We start from the raw sequence: 25,383 nt of genomic DNA on the forward strand, positions 1-25,383 counted from the left end.
AAGACTACAGCTCTTAAAGGTGAGTTACAAACAAAAAAGTTGGTCTTGTGCTTTTTTCTTTCTTTTTATTCATTTACTTATAATGCATAAAAAAGCCTGACAGGTTTGGTGGTGTGTTGTTTTTTTTATGCTTGGTTTTTTACATTAAAATAGCAAGTTCTTTCTAGCTGGGTACATTCTATGGTTACTGGAGAAATGGTGAGATGATGATATCACAAGGACCAAGAGTGGAAGTTGAGCAACAGAGGAAGGTTTTTAATCACTAACTAAATTTGGTAACTAGTGTTTTGAAGAGGAGTCTTTAATAAAGATGCAGAACTTTCACCCCCTCCATTTAAGGTGTGGAAGCTAATATATATTGTCCATAAACTCTATCAAAATTTAGAAAGACCAGTGTCTTTCTCAGGCAACAAGTAAGGAGAAAAATCTCCAAACCAAAAAAGTCAGAAATCTTTCTTTATATTTTCTTTACAATTTTCTTTGTTTTCTTTACTATGATAAAAAGGGTTAAAAATAAATGGACGCTATAGCCCCACATTCTTGTACCCCCTAGGATCTGAGCAAGGCACCACAGGTGTATCCTATCTCAGTTTTTTGTCTGCCAGGTATAAATGAATCCAAAACAGACTTTTGTCCTTTAAGGAATGCCTCATTTATTAATATAGAAAACAAAATAAGTAAATCTTACTCTTAGAAACTGCCTCTAGTTCCTTCAGAACTCCATCCACCTAGGACAAGCCTCTGGTGCCTTCTTTCCAAACCCTACTTCTCCTCTTCAAGTCCCTTGCCTTCTGGGTATACCTGTTCCCCCCTTCCAGCCAGGGAACTGTCTTTCTCTCTCTCAGGGTTATCCTTCAGTTACAAGTCTCTCTTCTCCAGAGGAACTTTATTCTTCCTCTTCTTCCTCTGGACTGTTCAGGCAGTCTTCTTTTAGGGCTAAGGTGCTCCATTCTTATAGGGCTAAGGTGCTCATATGGCTGTCATGAGCAAGTCAGGCCCAGATTCACCTTGAAGGGCCAGTTGTACTATGACACAAACCCTTTAAAGTTTTCCTTTTAAATTAGTATCTGTTTGTACAGTACTAGCTTATCCACTTTCCACTGGGATAGTCTCAAAGTATTTTTGTTACCTTTGTTTTGGAACTGGAAGCTATTTACAATAAAATATTAAGGAACTGAGTTAAAACATGATTTTTTTTCAGTTTCCTCACTTTAAACAGGGATTGAATTAAAGCTCAGGGCAGTGTTCTGCTTCATTGCTGCCACGATACAGACAAGTCATTGGTTGTACATGAGGCGTGAGGGGGACAGAATAATCTTTGTAGATGAGAGACACTTCCACAGAGCTGAAGATACTCAACTGAGGCACTGAAGTAGGCAGAGTCTGCCATTTCAGGCTGCATTTCTTTTGTTGTTTTATCATCCTTCCTATCATGGACTCTGTCCAACCACTCTTCTCTCCCCCACCCTAAGAAGAAGGAGAGGATGCATGAAAGGTAAGCAATGGTGAGAGTAGATTTATATGTCCCAGGCAACCAAACTCTGGAGGCAAAAAATGAGGGAAGGAGGCATGGGTAAGGGCAGAGCCAGGCTTTATAGGCCCTTTTTACACCAGCCAGGAAACCTGTTACCACCATTTACACAGGAACTGTTAAAACACAGTGTGCTATTAAAAAAAATTAAAGGTTTTTCCTAGTTGTTGTGGAAAGGGCCATATACTGAATAATTTAGTCTATTGCTTCATGTGGAAGCAGAAGGACAGTAAGAAGGAATATTAACAGTATATTAGACATAAAAAGAATCCTAACATGGTAGTACTAGGTTATGAGATGTATATGAGCAAATTTTCAATAAATAATACAGAAAAGGCAGAAGTGTTCAATAAAGTTTTCTGTTCTGTATTTGGGGAAAAGCCAGATGATGATGATATATCATCTGATGATGATGAAGAAACATTTTTCATTCTAATAGTAAATCAGGAAAGTGCTAGACAAGAGCTACTCAAATTAGATGTTTTAAAGTCAGCAGGTCTTGGTAACTTGCATCCAAAACTGTTAAAAGGTCTGGCTGAGGAGTTTGCTAGACTGTTAATGTTGATTTTCAGTAACTCTTGGAATATTAGGAAGGTTCCAGAGGACTGGAAAAAAGCTAATGTTGTGCCAGTGTTTAAAAATGGTAACCAGCAACCCAAGTAATTATAAATCTGTTAGCCTGACATCAATCCCAGGCAAAACAATGAAATGGATGATATGGAACTCAATTAATAAAGAATTAAATAAAAGTAATATAATTAATGCCAATCAACATGGTTTTATGGAAAATAGGTATTTTCAAACTAACGATATATTTTTTTTAAATGAGATTACGAGTTTGATTGATTAAAACTAATGGTGTTGATGTAATATACTTAAGCTTTTGTAAGGCATTTGACTCCGTAGCGCATAACATTTTAATTAAAAAAACTAAAATGAAACAAAATTAACATGCCACATATTAAATGAATTAAAAACTGGCTAATTGACAGATCTCAAAATGCAACTATAAAAGGTGAATCATCATCAAGAGGCTCTTAGCCCTGTGTTGTTTAACATTTTTATAAATGACCTGGAGGAAAACATAAAATCATCGCTGATACATTTCGCAGATGACACAGTTGGGGGAATGGTAAATAATGAAGAGGACAAGTCTTCTTGGTAAACAGGGTGCAAACACCATGTGTTTTAATACAGCTAAATGATAAGTTACATCTAGGAACAAAAATAGCAGGATATGTTTGCAGGACAGGGCACTCTATCATGGGAGGGGATGACACTGAAAGAGACTTGGGGGTCATGGTAGATAATCAACTGAAAATGGGCTTCCAGTGTGACAATGGCTAAAAGGGCTCATGAGATCCTTGGATGTATAAACGGGGGAATCTCAAGGAGTAGGGAGCTGACATTACTTCTGTATTTGGAACTGATACAACTGCTGCTGGAATATTGTGTCCAGTTCTGGTGTCCACAAGTCAAGAAGAATGTTGATAAATTGGAGAGGTTTGAGAGAAGAGCCACAAGAATGATTTAAAAATTAGATAACATGCCTTAAAGTGATAGATTCAAGGAGCTCAGTCTATTAGTTCAACAAAGAGAAAGTTAAGGGATGATTTGAAAACAGTCAACAAGTACCTTCCTGGGAAACAAAACTTAGATAATGGGCTCTTCATTCTAGTAGACGGGGATATAACAAGATCCACTGGTTGGAAGTTGAAGCTAAATAAATTCAGACTGGCAATAAGGCGTACGTTTAACAGTGAGGGTATTTAACCATTGGAATAATTTACCAACGGTTGTGGTGGAGTCTCCATCAGTAGCAATTTTTAAATCAAGATTGGATGCTTTTCTTAAAGATAGTTCAAACTAGTTCAAACAGGAATTATTTCAGGGAAGTCCCATGGCCTGTTTTATAGAGGGGTTAAACTGGATGATCACAGTGGTCCCTTTGGGCCTTATAATCTATGAAAATAAGTCACTCATACTTTAGTGGTGGGTGGAAGTATAAAGCTCTAAAGTAATTATATAAAATGTCAGTGGTACACAATTCGGAAGGATTGGGAGAGACGTGAATCAAAGTTAACTTGTTCTGTTGATGAATAAGATTAGCATCTATTTAGGCTGCTCTTGTTCATCATGTCAATTTCCCTTTTTAAAATTGCATTATGATGTTTAAAGTTATAAACTTACTTAAACAGGTGGGTCTCTTTTGGGCAGTGAACCCATGCAGTCTGCCACACCTCAATTACTTGCAGCAAGTCCTGTGAAGGACCTGAAACTAGAAAAAATATGATACACTATTTAACAATATCTGTTTGTTTTTCAAAGCAAATGGCAGACTTGAATAAATTATTTTTCAGTGTCTGCCTTGGTCAGATTGAAGAAAATTGGTGACTTTAAAAAACAGACTGGGAGTAATTTAACTGTTTTATTTTATTAATCTGAATTACAAGTTACTTTTGTTTTGAAGGACATTCTTTAAAGTTGGAAATCGTTCTGTCACTCACCACAGTATCAGATTCCTGCAGTACATATGCACAACAGTATGTTTTCCCTTGTGCATATGTGCTGAAATAAGCACAGAGTAGTGAAAAAGGTTGCTTTTTAAAGTTTAAACTGAAATTTTAATTCTAGTTTTGATTTTGTGAGTTCACCAGATGCTAATACCATTTGAATTCAGTTTAATACTAAGTATTAAGTAGCATAATAGAAAGACAAATTGAGTTTACAAATAGTGAACACATTGTATGGATTACCATCATTACAAACTCTGCTAGTGTTATGGGATGACCTTTGCTGTGCTTGACATTCACTGAGTTCTTTCACACACATTAATTCCCTCTAACCGCTCTACATTCCCCTTCTCTGTAAGAATATTGTGGATCACAGAAAATCTAACTTTTCACCCTCATGGGACTGCAAGTTGGGAAATTTGTTGGTGATACAAAATCTGCTTCCTTCACTTCCCTCTTCATTGGTTTTGGAGAAGCAGAAGAGAAACTACTGCCTGTCAAGACTAAAAAAATAAAATAAAATTGTTAGTCCAGACAGTATTCATTTCAAGACAAATGATATATTTTCAATAATATGCTACCAAAGCCAGTAGAAGATTGCTTCTGATATGCCAAGAGCTAATGTTACTATAGGAAGTGATGCTTTTTATGATACTGTTTCAAAACCACTCTACATTATGGTACCTTAAAGTATTTACATAGAACTAGTTTCCTTTTTTTATTTTTTCCTGTCCTTAATTTTATAATGAAAGCCTTAACTAGTGACTCGGTGCCATCTTTGGTGCAGGTGGAATGTTACAAAGGGAGCAATGATCACTCCTAAAAGACTTACGGATTTGTGGGATTTTGTATCCCTTCCTCTAATTACCTTTTTAACTGGCAGGCAGAATGGCCATATCTTTGCCCACTTGTAAATAATGATTATTGTTGAATGCAGTTCAGAGTTTTATAGTCATAACTACTGAATTCTGATTGTTTTGGGAGCCTGCCACTCTTGATCACCTTTACTGTTTTCAGCTACATTCTTCTTGCTGTAGTAAGCCAGGAGAAGGTAAGAGCCAGGTTTGTGACAGCTGTCACTATCTATTTCATGTTTCTGCTTACAACTAAATGCTAATCTCTTCATCTTCAATTTTGGTGTGTACGTGGAAAATACTTCTGTTTAACTAATTTTTCCAGATGGTTTGGCATTGCTTGATTTTTAGTTTAGTGTGTGCAAAGTGCAGTAATTTCAGTCACTCAAATAAAAATATTTCCCCCCCTCAGTTTATCCACAGTGACCTACATGCAAAATTACCTTTTAGGAACAAGTATGTGTTTTGCTATGTGTAGCAAATACTTTTCGAGACACACATTAATGCTAGCCTAGTCTAGCTGCACAGTAATTTAGTCTCCACAATATCACCAGTAAATCAGTTCTCTTCTCCCCCTATCCCCCGGAAATAAAATAATTTCTGACACACAGCCCCTCCCTTTTTTCCCTCTTACAAACATCATTTAATAATATCTCCCCTCTTCTCTGCCCAGATCCCTAATAAAACTTCTGGACTCTTTTTCCCCCATCCTAGACGAAATACATTCTGAGCTCCCCCCTCTCCTTAAATACATGAATTTGGACCCTTCTTTCTCTTCTCCCTATGTAGTGAATGCTTGGTTCATCTGAATAATGCATTCTGGGATTCCTCTCTTCCTCAAAGAAATGCATACTGGGAAATGCATACACTAAAACATTTTACCACACTCTGAGGTATATTGAAACAGCAGGTCTACTTGTGTCTATTAAAAATATCTATCCTATTGCTGCAGATCTCTGACAAATCGTGGGAGAGAGTGAAAGAGCAGATTGGAGTTCATTCTGTGCAACATCTGTGTTCATAGCTGACCATGTGATCACTGTCCCTGTTATAAAACAAGAGGAGGAGTACTACTTTTTTTCCATTAGTACACTTAATCCAATAATTAATTCAATCAGTATAGAACAATAGCAGCGATGGAAAAGCTTAGGTTTTGGTCACCACTGTCATGCACACATTATGTCACTGGAGTGGAGAGTGGTATTGTTTATCATTTTGGTTTCTCATGTTTTCTTTTTAACCCTTTATAGGAAAACTGCTTTACCAGAAGGTAAGTAATAGTGAAAAATTGAGACAGGTGTGAGTGACTTAACAAAGTCACATAATCATCCATTCAGCCTGGACCATAATGAGTACTTAATAACGTCTATCTGCAATATAATATAAAATATATGTACACTGTATGATAAATGGAGCAAGAAGGACTTTATAAAAATAAAAAATTAATTGCTAAGTAGATCAATACAGTTTCTTAAGGAATCTATTTTCTGAAACTGCAGGGATGACAGGAATGACCAGAAAAAATGTTAATATCACGAGTGTCAGATTTTCAGTATTATGGTGTGTAGCCAATAAAGAATGGCTTGGATTTTATTTTCCAGTTGCTTAAATATTTCCACCAGTGGCTTTGGGTGCATATACGTGAATAAAAACAATTCAACATGAGTGGGTAAAAAAAGAGGGACCGAAATTATTTTTCAGTGTCTGCCTGAGTCACGTTGAAGAAAAGTTGATGTCCTCAATTCCAAAACAATATTCTAGTACTGCTAATTTTTGTAGCAATATCTCTTACTTTCTTGCATCCCTTACATCACGATATAATGTTTTGTTTGGAATGCCTCTTTGCCACATATCAAACTGAGCATTCTGAGGGTGCCAGAAGTAAGGGGGGAACTAGGAGCTTCAGTTCTTCAGATTTATGGCTGGCCCACACAATTGAGTCTTAATAGGACTCAGACATATGGGGAAAAAACATGGGTGCAGCAGTGTTCTAGAATCCACCCAAAATGGAATGTAGAGAATATGCTTCTATGTACCCTACGTTATCGACTACACTAACAAATTAATATTTATCCTTTAGTTGTCCACTTTACTAGGTTTCAAAATATTTGAAGATTGTATGAAAAATCCAAACTTGGGCATTTTTATGCATATGAATGGGAAGAAAGTGAATGCTTGTTTTAGAGACAATTTTATAAAAATAAATAAATAAAAAAACCACACCTGACAGCCTTAAATGATTTGACACTATGAGTAAAATTTTCAAAGCGTGTAAGTCTCCTTTGTAATCGTTCTTTGACGTGTTGGCTACTGGTTCCTTCTCCCTCACTCGCCCTCTAAATGACTGATTTACAATGTCCTTAAAGCTTTAATTTGGAAGGGAAAAGGGAGGCTTGCAAACCAATTCTTCTAGAAATACTTAAGAGTTTTACACAGTGCCTCTGTTGGACATTTTTTTTTCTGGTTGTCTAAAAGGATTGTGAGTAATAATTTTGAAAGATGGTTATGATTTAATAAGTATATGGGATGGAAAAAATAAATCTGACATTATATTTTGGGACTGGAAGGAATTTAGATTGTTACATAAATTTCAGTCATACATAAAGAAAAAAGATGAAAGTTGATATAAGCTTGAAATTGTAAGTCCTTGCACGTTGGAGCGGACGATGACTCTTGGTGCAGATATGTAGTATTTGCCGGATATACCCCATGTAAGTTCCTTCAGCAACTTCATACTTATTTCATCTTCTCCCAATGGAAGTGATTGGGTTTTACAGTCTATTATATTTGCTTGTTAGGTTACTGCTAGGCTGATGAAATACTGAAATGGATTTTTGAAGTTACCAAATGGTTTCCTGACAGGATTACCTCACTAACCTGGTCTGGTCCAGCTCCATCAGTAACAGCAACTCGTGAAGGCAGGGGGCCAGTCTTTCACATGCCGGCCAGTCTACCATGCCAGTGAACGTTTTTCCGATAGGGCTTTGTTTCAACAGCAGCCTGGGCTGCTGCAATGGCAGCACCTGTGGCTGGCAGATGAATAATCCATTTTAAATCTGAGCTCTTCCCTCACCATCATTCCCAGTACAATTACAACAGTACAACAGTTAGTTCTGTTTCTGTGTTGGGGAGAGGAAGATTTTAGTGTGGTGACATTTGATTATTTTTTAAGGAGGATTGGGTCTATGATATGGTATAGCTAAGGGGAGTGACTTGCTCTGTGCAGGCCAGGGGAACATGGAGCTAGCTGTAATGACAGTATTTCACAGGTTCCTGATGAGCTATGATTTGTTGTTGGGATATTTCCTTGGGTCATCGTGGCTGCCCCTCTTGGACTCTGCTTCACCACTGTATCCTCAGAGGCACAGGTCTGGAGGTTTACAGCAACCTCCCACTCAAGTACATTCACTCTAGTAAGAATTGCCACAGAGTTGCTATCCGTCAGCTCTTCTTCCAGTCTGCCTAGATGCATGCCTTTCTGAAGCCCCTCCTCCCATTGTTCATGCAGACAGTGTTACACGGAGAGGAGGAAGATACGTTGGCTTCCTGTATAGTGGGGGACAATTCTGACAAAAAAAAAAAAGTATTATTGATGAAGATGAACATGAATCTTGCATTACAAATCAACTGCTACCCCCAAATTATCTCAAAAGCCATATTTCCTAAGTAGCAAATAAAAATTCTGTATGATCAAAAGTTTTATTGGCATCTGTAGAAAATACATTTGTATGGGTCTGTTGCCTTTGGGCCAGATGAATCATAATTAAAAGCCATGGAGCATTACTCCTAGTAGAATTAGTTCCTTTGACAAATACAGCTTGATCTTGCTATATCAAGGTTATCTATATATCTTTGCTTGCTCATCAGAAGTTATTGGGAGGTCTCATTCACGTGCTATAATGAAAGTACAGCATCATTTACATTTTCAAGATATGAATTCTAATAGGTTCATCCTAACCTATATTATCCAGAAATAAAAATGGGGAAGAGCCCATCATGAGTATCAAGTAGCATTTTTCTGTCATTTGTTAACTTGAGTTGCTAATAGATCATGAATATTTTTCAGGGTTAATCCTTATTGTTATTTATTATTAGTATTACTGTAACGCTAGGATTCCTAGTCATGGACCAGGACCCCATTGTGGTAGGCACGCTGCATTTATCATTGGAAGATATGTCTTTCTGACAATGATACATAATGAATTGCTGTATTTTGCATCTGCAATTGAATTGGCTACCTCTTTACATTGAAAGCAAATTCATTTTTGGTCATCTTTCAATTTCTTGGCTCGGTAACCAGAAATCTAAGGAGAATTTGAATTAGTGTCAGCAATAAATGGTAGATCCATGATTTTATTAAAAAAAAAAAAATCCTATCACACCCAAAGGGAAGAGAATTAGCAATTGCATAGCCAACAAGTGCAGTTAAAAGACAAAAAGGATCCTGTGTCTGGATTTATTATTGGTAGCAGAATGAATCAGAGCTCAGCTCTATGTCCAAAAAAAAAAAAAAAAGGCATTTAAAGGAGCAACATATCTAATGTAGAAATTGTTAAATTATAAACGGCACCAAATTTGCCAAATCATAATTGCATAGTTCCCTGAAGTGCAGTGAGTGATGACTGATGAAGATGAAGGACTCTAATTCCCCTGCCAGGTTCTAACTTGCTTGTGTAACTTTAGTACTGAGCCATATGTGCTGTGTCAACTAATGTTTTAGTGCAAGATCATGATTTCCTATAGGCTCTCCAAGTCTTTGAGTAGTTTTGTCTCCTAATTAGTATAGAGCTAAAACCTCCTAATTGCAGGATTTAAGCTAGACAATGTAAGCATCTCTGTAAGCTTTTGGCGTCCATAAAGAAAGAGGGTTTAAAAAACTTATTTACAGCTGAAGAAGAACTTCCTATAAAGTCTCATGTTTTTCAGGTATCCCAAAGTTACTATACAAAGTTCTGATTTGGATAATGGCTATGTAGTTAACTAGATAAATGCCATAGACACGATAGTGGGAAGATCAGTTGTATTGAATATGCTTAATAATACTGCTACTTAGCACTTACAGTGCTTTACATCTATAGATCTTAAAGCACTTTAGAAAGGTGGGTTAGCTTATATATGTCTGGATGTGGATGCTTTGTCAGTGAGATGGAAAAAAACATCTGTTGTGTACTGTTGGAAGCCAAAAGGCTATAGTAGTTGCCATTGGAAAAGTCTACAGCTGATCAGCAGTTGCCAGACCTTGGCAAGTGAGGTACTGAGTAGGGGTTTTATGCTCAACTGTATTACAAATAATAGCTACTTTGGGAGCTATGGGAATTGCTATACTATGCCAGTCCAGTATCCTACTGTGGCTAGCACCAGATACTTCAGACAAAGTTGCAGGAATCCTTGTAGTGGACAGTTGTGGAGTAATTTACCCATCAAGAATTTCTTCCTTACCCCAGGCAACTAGTGATTGGTTTGGGCCTGGAAGCATGAAAATTTGTATCCCCCTTATAAATGTGTATGATATTTAATCTCTGTATCTCTCCTATGACTCATTATTCATGTAAATGTTGCCATATATAACTGGAATTACCTTTTGATTTAATCTAGTTTATAATATTCATGGCTGCTGAGTACATTTATTTTTTGAGATTCAGACCTTTTGAGTGTCAGTTGATATTCTTTCCAAAATGTACTATTAGACTGACATTTAAAGTAATGAACTTTCTTCTCTGATACTAGCTATAATTTCCCTTATAAAAAAAGTGTTCTTTACCATGCTTTCCTAGAGACATTTCCCTTGCAGCAAATTGAATGTAAAATTAAGCTGACATACAAAATGCAGCCTATTGCAAAACTTATCAGTCAAATGATTAAGAAATAGTTTATTTTAAATAAATTCCAGTTATTGTGTATAGCTTCAGTAAATGCAATGGCTGTGTTTTGGGGGTGTGTATTTACCCTTGTATTAGTGCTGCTAATGAGACATTTCTTACTGAAGGAAGAATTTTTTATATATATATATATTATATGGAAGTTGTAGAATAGCTAAAAATAGGCTCAAATTTTAAAACAAGAATTCCCATTTAGTCAAACTTCTGTTTATAAAGCAATATGACTTTGAGAGAAGGAGAGTATTGAAAGAAGAGTTCTTCAGGTTGACAGTATAGACTATAACTAGTTGTCATGAGCCAAGCTAATCTTGTCATGTACTTAATTTGACATTACAACAAGAATGAACCTCAATCACTCTGAACTGAGTCACAGAACAGACATCATCTGCAGCATGTAGTTTTTTCTTTAAAACAGCCTTTGTGGGACTCTCGTGTGAATAAGTGCTATTCAATGTGAGTGAAGGTCATACAATCTAGCCCTCAATAAAGCAAAAAGACTTTTGCTTCCCAATTACCAGCCTAACTGGTGGCAGTGGCTGTTCAGTTTATGTTAGGAAAGAAGATAAGAGTTCGTGGCAGTGTTCAAAGAGAATATTTTTAGAAGTGAGTGAGTGAGGTTATTTGTGACTGAATTGTCTGCCTGATAGAGCTAATACTTCAACCTGATTGTGTAGCTCATTTGATGCTTTTTTGCTCATGTAAGTAAATGGTATAATCAAATTATGTGTCTCTTGGGAAAGTACAGCATTCTTATTGCTATTCAAGAGCAATATTCCCAGAAGAACTCTTGACAGTCCCTTTTCTGTCCGACCTATCCCCACACCTTCAACCCTCCAAGAAATTGCTCTTCCTCAGAGGAAAAAAACATTACCATCCCCTTATCAATTTGATTTGCTTTCAAGAAGTGGTAGTCATTTAGGTCAGATTCCTCTTTGGGCAATCTAGAGTTATTGACACATCTAGGAGTTTCCTTGGAAGATTCTTAGGAAGGCAATTATACTATGACAATGAGCACTATAGAAATTCGTATAGACTAAATCAATAAACTGAATCTAATTTATTAAACTAGTTACCAGTGCAATGCAAATGAGAGAGAGTTTAGTTTCTGCACAAAGGAAAAGCTGATTCCATAGCCCCAATCTATCTGGTGGTACTGAATCTATTTAAAATGCTTGCAGACTCCTGCTGTAAAGCTGTCTTTGGCCAAAAACCTTAATAAGCTTTCTAGGTTCCCTGTTGAGAACTGAAACTCATGGCTGACAGCTCCTAAAATAGATCTGCAGTTCTGGCCTGTAGTAAGGCGCTGTGGCCTTGCCGGAGGACAAGCTGCAACCCCCCTGTTGGACAGAACAAGGCCCTGCAGGCCGAATACCCTGTATAAAAGGCCGGCCTAACAGCTCAATCAGGGAAGCTGCTGCTAGAGACAGATGTGCCCAGGTCCTGTGGCTGTGCGGAGCAACCGCCCCACCGACCGGAGCCTCCAAGACCTGCCTGGGCCACTGGGCCCAAGTGACTGGATAGGGCCGCCAGGCCCGAGGCCACTGAATGGGAGCAACCCCCCGAGGCTGGCCCTGACTAGGAGGAGCTGCCTGACGTCGGGGACTCACTGGAGCTGCCTGAGCCCGGTGTACCGGAGGACCCACTGGGACCTTGTGACCTGGGGGAGCTGCCCTCCGCTGACGACCCCGAGGAGTTTCCAGACCTGCTGCCGGTCGACAGTGAGGAACTCATGGGGCTCCCGCTTGCCGTTTCCCCCAGCGACCCGGAAGAAGACCCCTGGCTGCAGATACTCGGGTACAGGGTGGGAGGAAGTAGCTCAGGGACAGCCGAACATAGTTTGGCTGAGGCTGTGGCCAAACCAGTCAGCGTGTTGTGGCTGAACCCTGCTGACTCAGTGGCAAACCACTTTGTCACTGATAGGGCCCTGGGCTCTGCGTCCCTCTTCCCCCTTCCTTAACCACCCTGGGAGTGCTTGGCTCCTCTGAACCTGCCTGCCGGAGGTTACCAAGCTTACCACCCCTGCCTGCCTGAAGGGCGGGGCTACAGATGCTTTGGCCTGCCCCACACTGCTCAAGGGCCGGGGCTACAGACTGCTTTGGCCTGCTCAAGGGCTGGGGGCTACAAACTACTTGTCAGCTCTGCCCTGCCTAGGGGCCGGGGGCTAAAGACTCACCAACCACTAGCTTTTTCCCACCGTAGACTAAGGCACTGTGTCCTTTTTCGGAGCCTGGGTCTGAAGAACAGCTGCAACCCCCCCCTGCTGGGTCATGCCACATGCCTACATGGCCTAATAAAACTCCACCTATCCTTCAGGATTATGTCCTATCCTGTAAAATGAATGGAATAAAAATGAGTTCCTGTGTGAAAGGCTCTCCTTTCCTTCATGATGGGAGGAATTTTAGAGAGCTAAATTCTAGACTTGCCAGCTTGTGCTTCTCATTTCCTGTAGAATCAGTCTCTCCTTATTGATTCCTTTGGCACGATCAAGGAGCAGAATGGGAGGAAGAAATTCGGAACCAGTATCTCGTCAAGTGTCTGTACTTTGTACTTGGTGTAACTGGTCAAATCCAGGCAGATACTTGCCCATGTACCTAACTTTTTCTAGAGGTGTCCAAGCTTCTGTCATAGTCGTTTAGAGAAGAGAGTGTTGTCAGACATTTCCAGACATGCTCAGCTCTCTCAAGCTAGTCCCCATGGAAAGCAGCATAAGGAAGGCTGTAACCCTTTGCTTCTGAATATCAGAATTCTTCAGCAAAACCTTAAAGTACAGTAGGCAGTGTGGGGGTGTGTGAAATGATGATTATTTCTTAAACTTATTTGACGTGTGGTACAGGTAACTATGAAATTGATCTTTACTGTGTATCTATCCTTTACATTTTTAAGAACTCAGCCTGTATTTAGAGAGTATAGTCATCTTGTTCTCAGAGTAGGAGCAATATATAAAGAAGAGAAACACACATGAAGATTTTTTAAAGAGATTTTATTTTTATTCTTATTGTTTTTGCTGTTGTCCTTAATTTAAAATAAGTCTTAGAGTACATGTTTTTTCCCTTTGTTTGAGGAAACACGGTATTGAGCATCCTGAACTTTTTTAAACTGCCTATTTGGTCCTAAAAAAGCTTTTCTTTTATATCTTTGCCCAACAAATTCAAGTAACTGAAATCCAAGATTATGCCCTGTTTCTACAGTCTATCAACCTCTTGATAAATAGCTATAAAATGATACCCTTGAGAACATCAGATTGTTTTGGCAGTTAAGAAAATGTTCTGTTATCCTAGTAAAACAAAAACTGAACAGTGTCCTGTTCAAAAGAATGTCTCATTGCTGAGACATTTGAAAATGAAAATGTTATTTTTTAAACTGTTTTATTTCAAATACAAACCAACTGGGAAAAAACTAAAATGAACTCAGTTCTTTCTTCACAACAAAAAAAAAAAAAAAACCAAAAAAAAAAAAAAAAAAACCAAACAAAAAAAAAACCACACTATCAGTCAGGGAGACGATAAATATTCCCATCAAAAACTTGGTGTCAAAATATCCCATTGCAGTGGTTTAGCACTATTTATTAAGAGGCTGAATTAGAGATGTGTGAAAGTTGGGTGTTAAAATAGCAGATGGTTTTTAAATGTAATAGTTAAACAACAATTAAAGATTCAAACTTATACATGAAATAGGAAATACACAGTAAAAAGCTACAATGCCATCCTAAAATCAGCCTAGTTTTCCATGCATTTCATTCATAGATTCCAAGGCTAGAAGGGATCATTGTGATCACCTGATCTGGTTTTTTGTATAACGTAGGCCAAAGAACTTTCCTAAAATAATTACTATAACAGTGTCCCATTAGTATACCCCTGTTGGTTCTTTACTAAAGGTCCTATTTTGCCTCCCTTAGTCACATTGAATACCCATTGATCAATTCCCATTTATTTTATTGGGACAACTTGTGTGATAAAGTACTACCTGCTATAAGTAAGAGTGAGATAATTGGTCCCTAAATGATTATGAACTACCACAGAGTAATATGGCTTGTCTACACAGAAAAGTTATACCAGTATAAGCTAAGATGTGAATGTAAACTGATATAGTTACACTAGTAAAATGCCCTGTGTGGGACACTCTTATTCCAGAACAAGAGTGGCTTTTTTTGTTTTAGTTTGTTGCTTTGGAAGGAGTTTAAGCAAAACTGAAAAAAGCCACTCTTATTCTGGAATAAAAGTGTTCACATGGGGAGTTATACTAGCGTAACTACATTGGTTTAACTAACCTAGTATAATTATACTGGATAACTAGTAAAACTTTCCCATTTAGACAAGCTCTTAGTTTACCTTAACATGTTTTGTGTGGATGGATAGGTCTATGTGTAAAATTGGTATTCGGTACTCTCCACTTAATTTGGAACTTGCTTGTTCAGAAAATATTCATAAAGACATTGAACTCAGTGATCCATCATACTTACTGCCTACTTATTCTAGTGCACCAATCACTGTGTTATTTTACTCATAGGCACCTAGAAATACTATAGATTGATTGGAAGATAATAGGAACTGCTAGTTCACAGGGATGCCTTCAGGTGATTTAGTGATGTTTAAATCTTTTCTGTGTCAATTTCAAGCTGGTTCTTACTGTTCACTAACAATACCTTTCAGTTCTCCTTCAGCTGTGAAACAAGCAAAAACATGTATGAAGTATCCAGCTGGTTCTTATTCCTAGTTAACGTGGAAGGAGCAAGTTACCCTAATGGGCTGCCATCTTGGTGGTCTTTCAGCAGGGATCTGTCCCTATCTGAGTGCAGACAGTGCCACTTCCCAACTCCATGGGCTTGTCTAGGAGGATAGACTGATTTAAGTCATTGATTTAAATGAATGATTTAAATAAAAAAAAATCCAATCACATTTTTTAATTCTTTTTTTGGTCAAAAACAATTATCAATTTTTATCCATTCTGCTGTCTAGGGTCATTGCGGTCTCTGCAGCTTCGTGGACAGCAGCATTAAAATAGTGTCTACACATAACTATTAAGAGGGATTCCTAGGGACAAAGGGATACTCATTGGGACATGTTATCTAAGAAGACTAAACCCTATGTTGTGGAAAGTTACATAGTACATAATTATTACTGCATCAACAGGTTATTTGTTCTCTAACGCATATTATTCTGGCCTGTAATTATTTCATGCAGCATTAAAATAGCGATATTTGTTTTTATAGAGGCCATTTAATAAGATGATATAATTGTCTTATCTGCCTATTTAAAAAGGGTTATCATTACTAACCTACTCTTCCCAGTTCTGTTAGTCACTTTCATTTATTGGATTTGCATTAGTCACAGGTACTCTCTTCCTTCTCAGCAATTAAAAAAAAGTTGAGTATGAAAAACACACCTAGGGAGACATGCCCCTTCACAACTGACTCCACCTCAGCAGAGTCAATCACTAGCAAAATAAGGGAGTTACCCACAATTCTTATGCAGAAAATTAAACTCAGGGATGGTTACAAATCATACTATTATTTACATTTACAAGGATTAAGCTTACTTTGTAGTCATAATTATGTAGCATTCTGAATAGTGTTGGAGTGTTAGATGTGAAATATCATCTATGCTGAGCATCGTTGATACCTGATGTGTGAAAACATTGTGCAGTCTCCTAAAAAACATGACTCACATGAGAACGGTACATAGCTTGGAGTGGATTTGCTAGTTTTGCTTCACATGAAGCATCAAATAAACAAGTTTATCTTGTTCTGATGAGAGTGTATGGAAGAGAAAAGGGAAGGAGTGTATTATTGGCAACAGTACTTTCCAGCCTTCCATTGTGCGATAAGTTCCATGCCACAGGCTGACCTCGCCCCACCATCAACATAAGTGAGTAACATAAAGAAAGTATATCCTGCAAATGCAAGCCTGAACGCCAAACATGGCATATTCTGCTCCCTAAAACTCCACATGTTGGAAATGGAGGTTGAGGTGAAGGCTTGCAGTGAGTGTCTTTCAAAGAGCATCACTGCATGGCTCAGCTGAGTATCCCAGCAGTGTTTATTTACACTGAATGTGCACTTCGCCAGTCTTTACTGGCCCCCCCAAAATTGCAGAAGCCCACTATTCTACATTCCAAACAGAAGTTTAGATTACCTACTCTCCTGTTCCATTACCAGAGAGGCTTAGTCTCCTGCAGCCAAAGCTCTCACTCAGAAGAAGAAGAAGGAGAAAAGGTGATTGATTTCAGAGAAACCTTCCTCATATCCCTCAAAGATTATCCAAGGAAGATGGCTGTACCTTGTTTATAGTATATATTAAACTACACATCTGCCTACATGTGAGAAAAATGAGAAACAAACATTAAATTTTACTGGACAAATATACTAGGAAAGGCTTTCTTTTTACTCCCACAATTTAAAAACTGATTGAATTAGCTATGACCATTGTAATGGCCACCAGTGGAATAGTATGTATAAAAATAAATAATAATAGCTATTTACATAGGTAGTTGATAAAAGCAAAAGGAACCAGAGAAGCTTGTTGGTTGGTGTGTCATCAAAATTCTGATTTACTGCAATCCTGGGGAGTTGTTAACAGAGAGGAAAAGCTACAATAACAACACCTTGGAGCCTACAACTATTAAGGGTTATGACAGACAGTGAGAGAAACTTTTTTTTCCAAATCCCCAGAAACAGTGAAAGAACTGGACTTTGCACAAGTTCTTACTCATCGTTCTTAAAGAATGTAAAGGAAAAGTTGATCCACCTATTATACATTTTCCTGAAATGAATAAACTAATTTTTAAAAATGTGAATGCATTTGGACTTAATTAACACATGCATTTACCATGTTAACGTGCCTGAATTGGGTATTTGAATAACACAATTCCTGATTTGTTTGTGCAGTCAGTGTATGTAAATTAGGCATGCAATAGCAGGCACACTTTTGTGCACACATCTAGGCATGCTCATATCTGAAAAATCAGGCTTTAAAGGATACTGTGCCACATCCACAGGAACATTTTCCTTACTTTGGTGTACTGTTAGAAACTACGTTAAGAGGGGGACAAACTCAAACGTACTGACATGTTCCATTCCTTGAAGATTATGATGTGTCCTGGGGGGGGGGGAGAGTTGGTCAATGCGAGCAAATAAGATGCAAGTCAACATTCTACCATTATAGGCCATGAGATTAGCTCCAAAATATTAGGCCCCACAATATTAATGGGTGAAATTTCAAAGGTGCTGAGCACTTGCAGTTCCCATTGCCTTCAAGGGGATTTGAAGATGATCAACTGGGCCAATTGTGTATTTAGGTACCTAAACAGAAATGTAGGGGTCTAATTTTAGACAGCCAAATTTTTGACTCAACTGTCATAATAAACTTGCCCTACCTGTGTTGCTGCTTCCAGTTCTTTAATCTAAAAAGAGAAAGAAGGGTGGACAGATCTATGAAGTTAACCTGTGGCTAAGAGAAGAAGAGCTCTGCTGTGGATAGTAGTGTCAACAAATCTTAGCTGGTACACAACTTGTTTGTTCTGTTATTCTAAGCATAATATGCAGAATGTGGGAAGAAGAGGATAGGTTTACAATTGGGATATTTATATAGATGAAGTGAAGGGTTTTTTGTTTGTCAGTATCTGGGAAATTTAGAACAGACCTAGAACATATAGAGAATCTCTTTCCTAGTACTATTTTCATTTTTTAATTACATCAAATGAAAAAATATATTTAAATCCAGGGTAGCTGATGAAATGATGATCCAGAAACTTTAACATCATTCCCAAATACTAGATTTACACAACTTTTAGCACATTCGTTTAGCACAGCTCACCATTGAAACATCTGCTCCACACATTTCTTGGCAGTGCAAGTTGGTGAGATTACAAACAAGAATGAAGAATCCAGGCATTTAAGTGAACGGAAGCTGTTGAAGTAGAGCATTCACTTGTATTTAGTTAGATAGGTTCTAGCATTTGTTCTAAATTTTTTCAAAACAGAAAAATGCTGATGCAGGAAGACAAGACAAAAGCTAGGGAACAATATATTAAGATCAAAATTCTAAAGAGCAGGACAATAAATAAATATATGGACTAAGTAGCTGTTTCACTTTCTGAAGTGACTGTTCAAATTTGTAGTCGCTAATATATATTTTAAGAACTTCTTGACAAAATTGTCTGTCATTGGCTTTAACAGTGAGATTTATGAAAATAGCCTCCTGCTCTTATGACAAGTATAAAGTGTTCAAAAAAACAAACAAACCATGTACAGGGTTTGCACTGAATCAGGCATAAGCCATTTTAAATTGTTCTTGCATCACAATTCCAAGGTGGTATCGCAGACTTATTTCAAATACGGAATGCAGAAGAAGAAAGAGGGAAACATAGGTAGGTGGAAGAGAAGAAATTAGAAAATATTCACTGAATGATCTACACATACAATAATGCAGACACAATCTTGGGACCTATGGTGAATAAACCTATAAAGCAAAGTTATTTTGAAGATTATGTGAGCTTGAAATAATAGCCTCTCTCTCTCTCTGAATGGAATGACAAAAACTGCTGTAATAAGTTTTGCTAGCTTCTTTACATTCAATACTTAAACCCAAGCGAATACAATGACTGGTTTAATTAATTAAAAATATAATAGAAAAATCATTTCACGATAGGCTTTATGATTAACTAAACCAAATGTAGTTATATTTTTTTCTGCTCCCTTCCTGGGCCCTTCACTAACTTGGAAAAGGTCTCTAAAAAGAAACTGTACAGGAATTACTAATTTACACAGGTCAGCAAACTGGTATCAGATGGTAAAAAATGTCAGTGACTACCAACCTTAGTTGGATTTGAATCAGTGACTCAAGTTAAAGGTTCTAGATCCCACTTTCATTGATTCCTTATATACATGTGAGTAAAAATAAATGAAACTTGCACAATTACATAGAAATGTATTATGTGAAGAGCCGTCCAGTTTTATAATCTAACCTTGACTACAGAGGAGCCATTAATTAAATTCTCTGTGATCTTCTTTGCAGTATTGATAAGGATATGATTTGATCACGAAGGTCACTGATTCTGTGACTTTCTGGGACCTCTGTGACTTATGGGGCAGAGCTGGAGCAGCTGTCAGCTCCGGGGCCAGTGTCAAACAGCTGACGGAGCCAGCCGGCCTACTGGAGCAGCAGGCTGGAGCAGCTGCAAGCCCCTGTTTTCCTGTCTCCTCCAAGGTATTTTTAGTATAAGTCAGGGGCTGGTTGCAGCTTCCATGAATTTTTGTTTATTGCCCATGACTTGTCCCTGGCTTTTACTAAAAATACATATGACAGAATCTTAACCTTAAGTATCGAGTATGCTGTCAGCACCTACCTCTTTATGGTATTTAGCATAAGTAGGCACCATTTTGATAACACTTGCCTTCAGGCTTTGCAGGCAGAAGAGATCCCTTCTTTTTCAATCTATTTTATCCCATTGTAAATTTAGATATCAACATTTGAGACAAAATTCCATGAAATCACAAAATTGTCTGTCAAATTCAGATGGAAGCAGGTGCAAGTCTGGCTTTCACTCATTTATACAAGTCTAAATTTGCCCCTTAATCTTTAATTACTTAGTTGTAAGAGGGTGCAGCAGGATAACTCTGAAGCATCTTCCCCTTCTGCTCAGTTTTTCAAACTTTAATCCTCATCTCTAAATTTCCTTGACTTTTTTTTATTAGATTTCTTTCAGTCCTTAATTTTTGTGACTTTACAGTTGTAAATTATATATAATATGCTGATTTGACCTAGTGACTTCTAAACCTGGTTACTGAAAACAATTCATATTAAATAAATACGTTTAATAAAAATTGAATGTTAAACATAGTTAATGACTGAGAGAAAAATAAATATTTCAGGGCCATACTGCAGCCATTAGTTTGTTCTTTTGAATAGCAGTACAGTATAGGAGTACTGTATAGTACATTGGCAACTGTGTCTGTGTCAGGCATTTGTCTTGTTCTAGAAGTGACAATTACATATATTTGAATATAGCACCTTTTTATTCTAAACCAGTGTTTCTCAATTACATTTGGCCACGGAACCCTTTTGAACTCGATAAATAATTGCGGAACCCCCCAAACTCTTAACAATATTTTTACATATGGGGCCAAAAAAAATGTCGAAATAAGCAAATTATATACAAACAACTAGGTCAGCATTTCTCAATTAAATTTCCCCGCGGAACCCATTAGGCTCCATGGGGAAATTACACTCATACTCCATACCCTCTGCCGAAAAATCCGGGACATCTTCCTTTTTCGGCGGCGCAGAGAACGGCTGCTCTCGGCGGCGCGATGTCACTTTCTTGCGGAACCCTAACAGTGTTCCCGCAGAACCCCAGGGTTCCCCGGAACACCAATTGAGAATCACTGTTCTAAACGATTCCAAAATGTAAACTATGTATACATGTAAATATATAGACAAATGTCACCCACCATTTAAATACCTATGCTGCTGCTTCAAAGTAGCGTCCAAATGGGCTCTCCACTTCAGGTGTGCATGCGCCTCTCGAGCCCTTGATCAGAGATTTTCAGTTAGCAGTTTCCGTTTAGCCCATGCATGTGTCCTATGCCTTTTCGTGCTAGACAACCAAGCTATATAAGGGTGTGTGGTTGAACCACCTTCAGTTCCTTCTCAGTCTGAGATGGAGCCTCATGTTTGCCTTGAGTGTGCCTCGGCTTTTATAATTCTCTTAGAATACTTAGTGTATTTAGTTGTTAGTTTTAGTGTTGTTATAGATAGTAGAGTTAAGTAGGATAATTTTCTCCACCATTTCACTGTGGGGGACATATTTCTCCCAGCAGGACATGCCTGAGTCTCCAGGCTTCAGACGTTGCCTCTCCTGCTGAGAGGCCATACCAGTAAGCGATGGTCACTCTATGTGCATCTGTTGCTTGTGGGAGACCAACATCTCCCAGAAGTACAACTTCTGTTTAACCATCAAATCCAGGGCAAAGAAGAACAGGGAGATTAAGATCTGACTGCTTATGATGGAATGCTCCCTTCTACCAGCATCTGAGCTGTGTTCATCTATTTCCAGATAGATCTATCGCCCTTTCTATCTTAGCACAACCTTCCCTTAAGAACGGGGAGACTTTGGAAGTGTCAGGGAAAGTTTCCAAAAAGAGGAGTATGGACTTTCACTTTAAGGGGCCAGCTCTGAAAGAAGACCAGATCTCTGACGAGATCTCCTGTCTCTGAAGCCTTGACTTCTTGGCATGGTGCCGTTGAATCAAAGGACTCCTCCAGTATCGAAGGCACTGTGAAGTCCTGCAGCTCCAAGGAAAAAGGACACAGCTCCGATGAGACCTCAGTACTATCTTCAAGTAAGGAAGGCAGCCATAGACATTCGGGACAGGCACCTTCATGTTCGGCCCAGCATTCAACAGCGAGCATCAATCGTGCTAGACGCTACTGGTATCAACTTCGGTACACCCACCAACAAAATAATTGGTGTTGGCAACCATGGCTTCAGATACCACGTTGGTACCGATCCCTTATTCACTACCTCAAGAGTTTAGATATACAAGGAAACTCTCTCGATAACGGATGAGTTAGTCCCCTAGTGTTCTCGGTACTATAGAATCATAGAAGATTAGAGTTAGAAGGGATCCAGGAGGTCATCTAGTCCAACCACCTGCTCAAAGCAGGACTAACCTCAGCTAAATCATCCCAGCCAGGGCTTTGTCAAGCCGCAGCTTAAAAACCTCTAAAGATGGAGATTCCACCATCTCCCTAGGTAACCCATTCCAGTGCTTCACCACCCTCCTAGTGAAAAACTTTTTCCTAATATGCAACCTAGACCGCCCACACTGCAACTTGAGATCATTGCTCCTTGTTCTGTCATCTACTACCATTGAGAACAGCCTAACTCCATCCTCCCTGGAACCCCCTTTCAGGTAGTTAAAGGCTGCTGTCAAATCCCTCCTCATTCTTCTCTTTTGCAGACTAAACAAGCCTAGTTCCCTCAGCCTCTCCTCATAAGTCTTGTGCTCTAGCCTCCTAATAATTTTTGTTGCCCTCTGCTGGACTCTCTCCAACTTCTCCCCATCCTTTTTGTAGTGGGGGGCCAAAAACTGGACACACTACTCCAAATGCGGCATCACCAATGCCGAATAGAAGAAAATAATCACTTCCCTCGATCTGCTGGCAATGCTCCTACTAATGCAGCCCAATATGCTATTAGCCTTCTTGGCAACCAGAGCACACTGCTGACTCATATCCAGCTTCTTATCCGCTGTAACCCCCAGTTCCTTTTCTGCAGAACTGCTGCCTAGCCTATCAGCCCCCAGTCTATAGCTGTGCATGGGATTCTTCTGTCCTAAGTGCAGGACTCTACACTTGTCCTTGTTGACCCTCATCAGATTTCTTTTGGCCCAATCCTCCAATTTGTCTAGGTTACTCTGTATCCTATGCCTACCTTCCAGGGTATCTACCACTCTCCCTAGCTTAGTGTCATCTACAAACTTGCTGAGCGTGCAATCTACCCTATCCTCCAGACCATTAATGAAGATACTGAACAAAACCAGGCCCAGGACCGACCCCTGGGGCACTCCACTTGTTATTGGCAGCCAGCTAGACATGGAGCCATTGATCATTACCTGTTGAGCCCGATGATCTAGCCAGCTCTCTATCCATTTTATAGTCCATTCATCCAACCCATACTTCTTTAACTTGTTGATAAGAATATTGTGGGAGACTGTATCAAAAGCTTTGCTAAAGTCAAGGTATATCACATCCACCGCTTTCCCCACATCCACAGAGCAAGTCAGTCACCTCTTCATAGAAGGCAATCAGATTGGTCAGGCATGACTTGCCCTTGGTGAATCCATGTTCACTGTTCCTGATCACCTTCCTCTCTTCCAAGTGTCTTAAAATGGATTCCTTGAGGATCTGCTCCATGATTTTTCCAGGGATTGAGGTGAGGCTGACCATCTGTACTTCCCTGGATCCTCTTTCTTCCCTTTCTTGAAGATGGGCACTATATTTGCCTTTTTCCAATCATCAGGGACCTCTCCCAATTGCCACGAGCTTTCAAAGATAATAGCCAATGGCTCTGAAATCACATCAGCCAACTCCCTCAGCACCCTCGGATGACCAACACCTTGCTTTCTGGATTACTGCCCTCCTGTACTGCAGGACTCTCCACCGTTTTCTGTGGGTGCCCCCCCATTGGATGACATAGAGGAAGATGTGGGAGACTTTGTCAGTCAGTCTCTATTTATGTTCAAGAATCCTTTGTCTGACAGATACAGGAGGATCTTGCTTAGTATCAAAGGTGATTAAACTGACCCTGCATGGCCCTGCCACTTCCATATGGGCCCTCCTATGGCCATTATGGGACCCCAGGACTACCTATCGACCGCCACTGATACCTTCTCATAGGGAGGCCAGATTTGGCATTTGGCCAGGCCATAGGGTTAATATCTATGATATTGCAAAAAACTGTTAAGGATACTATGGTGATGAGACCAGATTGTACCCACATAGTTAGATATCTGATGACTAATGGTCAGGACTTCTGGTTTTCATGTTTTGTGGGAAAAGGTACGTCTGGTAGTGCAGTACACTCTAAAACTATATTGGATAATTGGTTCAGTGCTGTCTCAGGGTGATATGTGCCACCTATTGAATAGCCATCACTACTTCCTAGTTAGTCTACATTTTCTTGCTTATATGTATTCTTATGTATCTCACACAGTGATTATTAGCTCTGAAAAGTTAAATCAGGCCTAGTTAATTTTAGGCCTAGCAAAACGTAAGCTCTCTCTTCTCTCCTACAATATATCAGGGCATATGAGCTTCCAACGGTACCCTGAACCAGAAACTTTTTAAAAGTTTGTTTTTTGCGGGTTTTGTTGGTTTGTTTATTTATTGTATATAATTGTATTTGTTTATTGTATATAAATAATTGTATATGTAATAATTGTATATGTAATAATTGTATATAAATATAAATAATTGTATTTGTTTATTGTATATAAAAACTAACCTGCTGCACTTCAGAAATAACTTACTCCACAGGCACAGATGTCTGATTCCTAGAAGAGCAAGGTACTGATCCCGTGAAGTTAGAAATAGGAATTGAAGGGCTTTCTCTTAGCAAGTCATGATGCAAGCTCTGGGGTTCTTATGGGCAACAGAGGCCAGAACTGAAGTCTTATGAAATGGAAAATGAAACAGTTATGATCTGTAATTTTCTATATGAGAGACCTGTGTCCCCCAAGATGTTGCTGCAAAAGAAGAAAGAAGCAGAGAAAGAGACTTTCCATCTGTGGCAGAATTGTGAGACATTTCACTAAAATGACATAATTGCTTAAGGTGAAAACATTTAGCTTACATGCTGAGCTGCAGAAACTCAGCAAATAAATGTCTCAGATGCTCAGCTCATAGGAATAAATGGATCTTAGACTAATAAAAAGAATACATTTGGGATACATTCAATTATTGTCAGAATGATAGTATATTGATAGATTAAACAACTGTGGATCACATTATGATGATATTCTTTTGGGACTATGAAAGCATTAGAATCAAAGATTAGGGATGGAAGTAGACCTCAGGAGGTCATCTAGTCCCAACCCTCTGCTCAAA

General features: G+C 38.7%; 1 protein-coding gene across 7 annotated transcripts in view; it reads left to right on the top strand.

Annotated features, from left to right (window-relative positions):
- PTPN13 (protein tyrosine phosphatase non-receptor type 13) overlaps window positions 1-25,383 on the top strand; it is a 167,460-nt gene that overhangs the window by 10,187 nt on the left and 131,890 nt on the right. The window lies entirely within an intron of this gene.

The sequence above is a fragment of the Emydura macquarii genome, unplaced genomic scaffold (assembly GCF_026122565.2).
Source record: "Emydura macquarii macquarii isolate MOO-44397 ecotype Brisbane River unplaced genomic scaffold, CSIRO-AGI_Emac_v2 contig_1790, whole genome shotgun sequence".
Lineage (NCBI taxonomy): Eukaryota > Metazoa > Chordata > Testudines > Chelidae > Emydura > Emydura macquarii.